Raw genomic sequence first — 9,818 nt, 5'->3', positions numbered from 1 at the left:
ATAACAAAACCAGCCCTGAATTATCAAGACTGTTCTCAGCACAAATCCAAACCACAGCCCCATACCAGTTTCTATAAAGAAAATTAACTCTACAGAATCATAGAATCATTAAGGTTTGAAAAGACCTCCAAGATAATCAAGTCCAGTGTTCAACCCAATACCACCATGCCCACTGAACCATATTGTGAGCGATAGAGTTTTAGTGATCCCAACCCAAACCAGCGCCTAAATGCTGTTAGGTTGGCAGCAATGGGAATTGAGGCACACAAGATCATTTGTGCTCGGGTGGCAGAGCCAATGTGCATGCCTTCAAACCACATACTTACCTACAGCATGAAACCTCTCATCTTGCACCCTTTGGACAGCTCTTTCAGTTATGTTGTATATCATGTCCCTCTACAGCCCATTTTCATTGTACTTGTGTTCACCCAGCTCCAGCAGTAATTGCAGCGGCACAGAATGAGTTCCCTAGTTGTCTTCCTCATTTTTGTCACTTGGAAAGTTGTATTTCAACTAATTTTCTGGACTTTTGAGTAAATGTAGGGTAATAGGGAAGTAAGGTCACAAGAGGCTATTGAATACTGTAAAGCAGATGGAGCATGGTTTCTAGAATCTGAGAAGTGTGTTGAAGATACTGCATTAAGATTTGCAATGGAGTAAAAGCAAAAATGAAGTATTTGGGGGAAAGTGGTGACAGACACCTGTGCTGCTTTGCAGGGGTGAGGAATCCCATAGGGCTTTCCCTGACTGGTTGGTAATGGAGTATTTATGTGGTTATTGTCTCTGGGAGTAATGCTATGATTTTGTGAGTAGATGGAAATGCCTGGAATCCTCATATTTCTTTCATCCCAATCAGTTCATACATGATGTAGGCACTGTACTAAGCATAGCACAGGAGTCAACTGCTATCGGTACCGAGCATGTGTTACTCCCCTTGTACTGCCTTAGTGCTATCACCTGCCAGTGCTGCTGCTGTTCCTTTGAAAGGGTTGGGAAAATTGTTTTGGAGTGGCTTGCTTCTTTATCTCTGGGAAATCACACGGAATTCTCCTGGACAGTTACAGACCTGTTCTCAAAACCAACATGGATAGTAATATAAACCCACCTCTAACACCCCTTCCTTTCCATAGTCATAGATTAGTAGTAAGAGAAATCAGGTGATAAGTGTTAAAATACCCCCAGTAAACTGTTGTTCACATTTACATCTTCATGATAGCCAACCTAACAGATTAAGAGTTCTATGAATTATAACGAGATTTGGAGGAGAGCTAACTGACTGAACTTCAACCCAGAGAAGCCTGAAGAAATACTCATTGTGTGAAGGAAGCAACCAAATGAAATAGCTGAATAATAATTTCCTCTGGAGAAAAAAAAAAAAACATTGTGGGGCTGTCAGTTTGTTACTGGGTTGCACTTAGTTATGTAAGATTATACTTATGCAGCAACAGGAGGCCAAGGATGCCTTTTGTTCCCTTTGTTCTCTCTAACTTCTAGTGAAATATAACCTGGTGAGCTCTCGGACTGAATATTCTGAGTATTTTGAACTCAATACCTGAAAGATTTAATTTCCCTAGGCAGCAGTGATTTGTATGAGAGAGGGGACACTCGTTGAACTGTGATATGGCTGAAGGTTCCACCTCTGGAACTAGAGCCTGCGTTTATTCTTTTTCAGGGCATACTGCAATGATTATTTTCACAGATTTTCAAAGGCAGGATTTGGGGTTGAAAGCTGTGAAATGGCAGTGTTCCTGGTGGATTCCATAAGAATTACTGGACATTTGTTATTTATAAGTAGGCCATGGCATCAAATGAACTGCATGCTAAGGATTTTTTCCAATGAAGAGTTTTATTTATAATTGCATTTTAATAGTTATTCATGATGGCTAGGCAGATCCAGCATGTCTAACCTTTGAATCAGTGTTCTGAATGAATTTAAATATATTTTTATGTAAAAGAAAAATTGGTAATGCTTCATCAGCTGATTAGAAAAGCTAAATTTACAAATTTTTAAAGTTCACCTTACACAGATAGTAGAAATAGTGCAGGGGGGAAGTGAGATGCACCTAGGCCTGTGCTTCTGGTGATGCCACTGAGGAGCAGCTTGAAGATGATCGGCTTCCAGTTAAAATACCAGTATCAAGTGTGGCAGTGGTTTGTTGGAACAGAAGTTTGGGAACCAGTCTGTATTGAATTGCAAGTGTGCTGAGGTTTTAGATATGTGAATTATAATAACCAGACTTGCCAACTTTGGGAGATGCTGCATTTAATATCCCTAGTTTTACAGACTTTGCAAGGGATCCTGAAGGATTTTTTTTCAATAAAGTATAGGTCCTTAGTTTATTAGCCCAATATCAAGTTCTGAAAGAGTGACTTAATAGAAGAAAGGCAACCATAGCACTGGTTTTTAATGAAGTATCTTGTAGTAACCTTATGGATATTGTATTCATTTTGTTTAAGTGGCAAAATGAAGACATTCTTAATTCAGGGATATGAGCATGTAATTATTAACAAGACTGTTTCAGAAGAATATGTGAAATGAACATCTTTATTTTTTATTTCATCACTACTTTTACTCTGATACATATTTTATATAAGCAATGATTAAGGTGAAAAGTTAATACTAAATAGATACTGGTTAATATCTTAATGATAGAGATACCCCATCTTTTGAAGCAGCTGAAGCTAATATAGTTGCCTTTTCCCCTTACTTTTAGGCAATATTTTAATGGCAATCTTCATGCTGAACTTGGATCTGCATTAAATGAAAAGATGATAATTTATTCAGTTTTAGCAGTATTTCCCTCATGCTGTCTTTCCTTTGGCCTCTTTAGATCATGAGGGTTTTCTGCTTTCTGGGTTTTTTTAACACAGAAATCAAGTGTTTCTAAATTAGGTTTTATTCATTGTGTTTTAAAACCCACATGTTGGGTATTTTTACAGAAGGTCCTTGATTATCAAGAGCTTACAGTAAACATTAAGAGAGTTACCAGTTAATCTCTCCATTTTAAGAGATAATTTTCTTTTCTTTTCTTTTCTTTTTTTTTTTAGTATTTTGATTATGCCCTCTTGATTAGTCTTAAGATAAAGAATAAACAGACACTGTCACCAGAGTTCATCCATCCTTAATATTTTTTCCCTCAGTTACCTTGTTGTGAACAGCCACTCTTAATTCTGCTTGCTTTTAAAACCTCCGTCCTAAGGACTTGAGCTTTTACAGATTTCTGTTATTAACAGGAGTTTTATTTCCCCATCTATGAATTAACCTACATGGAAATGCTTGTGCACTTCTATGATACTCAGTACGAAGAATGTGAAATAGGAAAATTGTACATTGGTTTTGCTGTGCATTAGAGCATGGATTCCTTATTCAGAGAACATATCTCTCTTTTATTGAAGCATATAATAAATCTGACTGTGCACTTCATTTGGTCTTTGAAAACAAAGTGGTATCCTCTAGACGTGAGTAGGTTTCATAATACAGGATGTGAAGCAGTTTGTATAGATCCTGTTTTTAAGCTCTTGTCTCTGTTATTTTAATGTCTCCAAAGCTTCTGTGTCCCTTTCCTCAGCTGTCAATGCCATAAATTCTCCTGGGAATTATGAGAAATCAATCTACTTTGTTTCCAACACAGCAAGATGCAAGCAAGAAATTAAAAGGTTTCTAAGAGAAAATATTCATGTTGGAGCTCTCTATACTCAAATGGTATATTCTGTTAATATCTGTGTACTTAGTTATCCCAACTTTGATCCAAGATGAGAGAAAAACTAAATTGAGAAAGAACATTTAAAAATAAAATTAATCATACCAAAGAAAAGGACAAAATAATTTTTTTTAAAATATATTCATGTATACACATGCATTCATAAAACATTTAAGCAGTAAATATCTAGCTGGTTTGATTGTGAAATTGTTTATAAAAAAATTCTTCTGGAACGATATTTTCTCATAATCCCTTTCTGCTAAAGACAGTTAAGGCACAGGTATAAAAAGCCATTAAAATTTATCTTGGTTATCTTTTTAATTTTTCCTATATTTTATGATTTTTTTTTTTAATAATATGTTGCTAACCTGCGAAGAGCCAGATGAGGTATCAATGTGGTTCACAATTCTGGGAAGTAGGAAGTCTGTAAGAGAAATTAGGATACATTTGTTCCTTTATTAAGTATTTATTTATGAGCTCCTTATGAACATATATTTGTCTTAGATCATTGTCCTCTTCTCAGTTACACTCTCATGGGCAAGTCACCAAGATTTCGTTTCTGACATTTCTTAGGAAAAAAGTAAGAAAGGAAAAGACCTAAAAACACCTGTTATGACAAAAATAAATCTTTTCATGTCTTTTATAATAAAAGGCACAAAAGTTTACAAAGTTAATGTTTAAAAGCCCTTTGCCAACTTCATTCTGCTGCTCCACACAGCCCTGGGACACCCAAAGGACTGAATGGATGTAACCCTCTGCTTAAGATAGGGCAACCTCTATTTCTTTTGGTGTATGTAAAATTAGACCTGGACATACAGAAGTGTACCATTGTTGTTTGTTTCTAGGCTGTTTTGACAGCAGATTCTTTGTTCTTCTCTCTGAACCCCCGATTCATGGAAGCGTCTGTGCTGCCATGGCTCAGGGAAGCTGAAGTTGAGCATTGTCAGCCAAGAAGCCACAAAGCTTTTGTCAAGCCTTTCTCTCTACCATGGGACTCGGACAGGGACCAGTTCTCCTTGTGTCTTCCCCCAAGTCTGCTTCTGTTAGCTGAGCACTAATTAGGCAGGGCTCTTCCTTTTTTTGTTTCTCCTTTGAAGTCTCTTGTTTGCCTCTGGGAGAGGCTGATTAGGTACCCAACAGCCCATGAGCTCCTTCCAGACTCATATAATGGGGTGTACAAACCCTGTATTATGCCACTGCAAAATCATCCCATTGGGAGCAAAAGGACAGAAAGGCTATGGAAAACAGACTAATAATCTCCTACCCCTTTCCAGTATTACACACATCCTCTCATCTGCACAGTCTGTCAGGCATCACTATGACCACCCCAGCACCAGCAGAGCAGAACCCATCTGTAGTGCCTGATTATTAGAGCTGCTGATCACAGAAGAAATCCCACTGAAGAATAATTCAGAGAAGACTGTGTAGGAGTGAAACTTCACATAACCAAAGTTTCCATGAATTTTAAGAACGGTTTAAAGTGCCATAAGTGACTGTTCATTATATCTGAGTTAATGGTATGGCCTTTTTTATGCTTCTCTCCCCTGCTTTATATGCCCCTTTCAGCTTTGCTGATAATACCAGAATAGAGTTAGTGGGGAGATTTAGAGGTAAAGAAGCGTGGAATCATCTTAAGCAGACACCATTGTAATGTATCCAAGTTATTTTATAAATGTGTTACATACAGTATTACCTCTTCTTCATACATTCCCGAGTGATTAAAATGCAGGGTGAGGGAGCTCCGTCAGGGAGGCTCTGGACTGCTCACCCCTCTGTGTGCTGATTATTCCACTGTCTTGAGAATTCTGCTAAGCACTGCAGAAATTAACTAAAATATAGTCACTGGTTAAGAGTATCTTGTATGCCATGGGACACTAGTGAAAAAAGGTCTAGAAGTATGGTCTTCTCAGCATTGATACTCCTTTCCCTTCCTCTTGTAAAATGCCTTTTTTCAGCTTAGAGTGGCAGATTGTTTATTTACAAATATATGACAATCCTTCTCCCAAGGTTTTTGTTTCATTAGTGAGACTTTAAGACAAAACTTTGTACATTCTTTCTAGATATACAATGTAAAACTACTCTGAAACCATTTCATTACATCTGATCACTTCCTTGAATGTTATTTCAACTGCCTGAAAAATAGACACTGGGAATGAATCTTAAGAACCTGAAGTTGGTAAGCAGTGAATACACTCAGTGCCTTATTTTATATTGTATTTGTAGGAAATTGAACTTTGTTTGACTTTGCTGTATTCATTGTCATATTTAATTGATGGTAAATCCGCCTAAATTAGCCCAGTGTAAGTCAAAATAGAAAGACTGAAGAAATAGTGCTTGTGCTGTGAAGCTCATTGTACAGCATGGCTGTGCTGCCACTGACAATGTCTGCTTAGTGCCCTGCCAGGCCATCCAGCTGGAACAAAAAGGGAGGAGTTTGGCACTTGAACTGAAACACAGTTCTGCTGTAAAGACATTAATAACTGAAAGTTATTACTTGACTGACTGATATAACTTAAAGCTGGTGTATAATATTTCCAGTTCAGCATCAATTTCAAACCCTTCATCTCCATTTGATGCCAACTGATGCAGTCATGTTTGTTGCAGTATAGTGTCAGACCCTCAATGCTATTCTGAACCTTTGTTTCCTAGAAAGAAAATTCAGAAAAAAAGTGTTTGGTCAGTAGTGAGTGCATAGTCTGAACCAATCTTTAGTTTGGCAGTTCCAGGGTAAATCATCACAGCAAGAAAATACAGAGAATCATATAAAGTACTTTGAGTTAAATTTTTTATTACAAGATATTTGGTCTGCCTGATAGACAGCATAGGCAAATATAAACTGGAGAATATACTGAATGCAGAGGACAGAATTACTTATATAACATCATTTTCATGAGACCAGGTAGAAGGTGGTGATCTGGAGAGCTCTGTGGGGAGGGAGCACATACAGAAAAAAAGGAAACCAGTTCTGGTAATACAGACAGCAGTTTAGGGAAAGCAAATAGTGTCAGCAGAGGGGTTACTGTCATGCCAAATACAGCAAGAGGAGAAACAACAGATAGTGGCTGCTGAGAGGCTCTTGTTCTTGCTGGGTAGATATGATGTGTTGTCTGTTCTAGAAGCTTTATTGGATCTGCGGGGGCATTCTTTAGAAAGGCATCTTTTTATACAAAGGAGAAAATAGTATTTTTCCTTGTTGAAGTAGCCAAATGATTACTTTTAAAACCACAGAATATAATGTGATATTTGTATGTATAAAATATAAAGGGGCAGACATTAAAAGAGAAATAGATTTTCTTTCTTAGAGGAACTAGTTGGGAGGAAATTTGTGGAAGTATTCTGCTAAGAAAAAAAAGTTCAAGTAACAAATAATGCTGAGTTGTTTTCTGAGAAGGAGTGTGTGGCACTGTAGTTACTTGGAGCAGTCAGTAGCAGAGGATAGACATGCAAGCAGTAAAATAGTGTAGAGTTTCTGAATTGTGCTACACAAACCCTCTAAACTGTCATTTCCTTTCAATGTGAACCGCAATTTGCATTTTTCTGTCTTTCTACTTAACACTTCAATAGGATGTGACATGACTTTAGAGAACTGGGAAAAGCAGAGATTCTAACTGAGAGTGGAGTGCAGAATATTTACAAAAACAGATTTTTCAACCCCTGGATGAAGACTGTCCAGCCAGATGAGCCTAAGTTATGCAGAAAGGAAAGTGTGCTATTTGTTGAAGGGTCTGTTCTTTGCTACCGAGTTTGAATGATGTATTAAAGGAAGAAGAAGAATTTTCACTGAAGTCACATTTTAAAGTCAGCATAAGGGATACAACTCTACAAGTATTTCTACTGAACAGGAGGCAGTTCACTGGGTCTGTATCCGCATTCTGTTTTCTCCTCAGTGCAGGAAGATGGTGAATCTTTTTCCCTAGTTTTAATGCTGGCCATTGCCAAATGCTCTGATTTCCCCTTATACGAAAAATGCACTTAGACATTTATGCACTTACTCTTAGTACTTATTTCCCCGTGTATATCCTATGGTGATCTTTTGTTGTGTGTTTGTACAGCCAGTGGTAAATGTATTCCTCTGCTTACCTTGTAAAGCAGCTTACCTTATGTGCATGGCGTTTCCAGCTGGAAAGAACTTGTTGTCAATGCCTCAGGCTGTTGTTTCTCTTTCTTGCTTTTACAACTCTCCCTGTAAACAAGAACTATGTCTACATTTTTATATTTAAATTTTGCCAGAGGGCTTTTGTATTCCAATTGCAAGAATCTGTAGTTGGAACAGAACTCTAAATATATAAATGCAAAGTTATAACATATGATTCTGTGACTGAGTATTTAATTATTTTATGTTTGGGTTTTTTCCACAGGCAGGTGCTTCTAGTACACTAAATAAATTCTTACTTTTGCTTTTAAAAAATTTGATATATTTGAATAACGTATCTACTCTTAAAATTAATGACAGTATACTTCAGACTATCTCCTCTGCTAGACTCTTTTATCTGTGCAGGTTGTGGCATGCACTGCACTCCTGTCCAAGTGACCGTGATTTTAACTGCTCAAAGCATTGGAAGCAGCAGTGCCCTACTCATATCTCAGTTTGCTGTGAGCTGGACAAGTGTGTTAGTGCATCCCTGAAGCACAGACCTCAAAGCTGTATTTGGGATCCAGTTTTACCTGAGGGGTCTCGTAGAAGTGCACTGTCATGGTGCTTTAGGCTTCGCCAAAGTGTGTGTACCCATACGCATCCTGCTGCCTGGAACATGAGTCAGACTCAGCTGCACTTCCAAAGTTTCACACTGTAACCGTAAAAGGGGACAACCAAATTATAGCTGAGCCAGCAAATGCTTTTGCAGTAGTGATAGGAGCAGGCTCCAAGGCAGCAGTAGTCACAGAAGCAACTGGTTAGCTGGACATACGTGGAACATGTGAAAGTCTGTCCGGAGGAAAGGGTAGCAAGGAGATCTTCTGACTGTGTCTCTCTAAAGGATAAAAGAGAGGAAGTTTGGGGTATGTGTGTTTACTCTATTTCTCTATCACTAGATTTTGTACTTCTATTCACTCTTTTCAAAAATTGTTATTTCAGTTCTTAGAATTTCTGTAAATATATTTTCAATATGTGAGAACAGTTGAATTACTTTATAGATCTGCCTTTAAATTTTTGCTGGTTTATTCATAGGGTTATTTCTTAAATGAAAAAAATCTATATTTTATGAAATATACCAGCTGTGACTGAATTCCACCTCAGTGACTTGAAATATTTTCATTATGTTTAGTTTGTCTCTGGAGCCATTGAGTTACTTCCAGATCCAGTATTAAATCTTTCCAGTAATTCGCTCCCTGGCTAGCCTGAGATATTATCCTAAATATTTATACGAGAGGGAACTTTTCTAAATCTTAGAAGATCTGGAAAATAATCACAAGATTTGGAGATGAACACAATTTAATTCTGTGTTGAGGTTTTGGGTTTTATTTCTAAAGCAGCAACAGAAATTTTAGAAAATCACAGACCCACAGGATGGCCAAAGTGGGCAGGCGCCTCTGGAGAACAACCAGTCCCACCCTGCTCAGAGCAAGGGCAGCTACAGCAGGATGTCCAGGGCTGAGGTGTGTTGGCTTTTCAGTACCTCCAAGAGCAGAGACCACACAGCCTCTCCAGGGAACCTGTTCCTGTGTTCAATCACCCTTTTCTTAGATTTAAACTACATTTTAATGGTGTTGAATGGAATTGATGGAATTGTAAAGTTATGCAGCCTTTCACTTTTAAGTGAAAACCACTTGGTTTTTATTAACATCTAAATGTCAGTCGTGGTCTTAAACAACACTTATATTCAAATGAAGATTTCTGCCTATGCTGTGGCTATTCTGAGCATCAATACTGGCCATTGCATTTCCTGCAAGGAAATTTATATAACAATATTGTTTTCTCATGACAATGCATGTTTTTAGTTCTTGATATACTTAAAAGATTATTAAATCATTGGCATGCTTACAAGGAATTTTAATATTAGCATTTCCATACTTGAAACAAAAGCTATTTTCATGCAGCCAGACTGATCTGCTCAGTATAATACAGTAAGTCACCAGCAGATAGGAATGCAACCCAAGTGTCCTGATTACCTCTTACCT

At 37.6% G+C, this 9,818-nt stretch overlaps 1 long non-coding RNA gene across 1 annotated transcript; it reads right to left on the bottom strand.

Moving 5' to 3' along the window:
- Nucleotides 1–3,877: 3,877 nt before the first annotated feature.
- Nucleotides 3,878–8,490, bottom strand: LOC109145129. The gene is made up of 3 exons (XR_002046379.2): nt 8,367–8,490; nt 7,799–7,884; nt 3,878–4,125 (listed from the first exon to the last, which is right to left on the bottom strand). It is a non-coding gene; the product is annotated as an uncharacterized LOC109145129 (long non-coding RNA).
- Nucleotides 8,491–9,818: the final 1,328 nt, after the last annotated feature.

Source organism: Corvus cornix, chromosome 4A (genome assembly GCF_000738735.6).
Source record: "Corvus cornix cornix isolate S_Up_H32 chromosome 4A, ASM73873v5, whole genome shotgun sequence".
In the NCBI taxonomy this organism is placed as follows: Eukaryota; Metazoa; Chordata; class Aves; order Passeriformes; family Corvidae; genus Corvus; species Corvus cornix.
The sequence above is the reverse complement of the archived record's forward strand: the minus strand, read 5'-3'. Positions and strand labels throughout refer to the sequence as shown.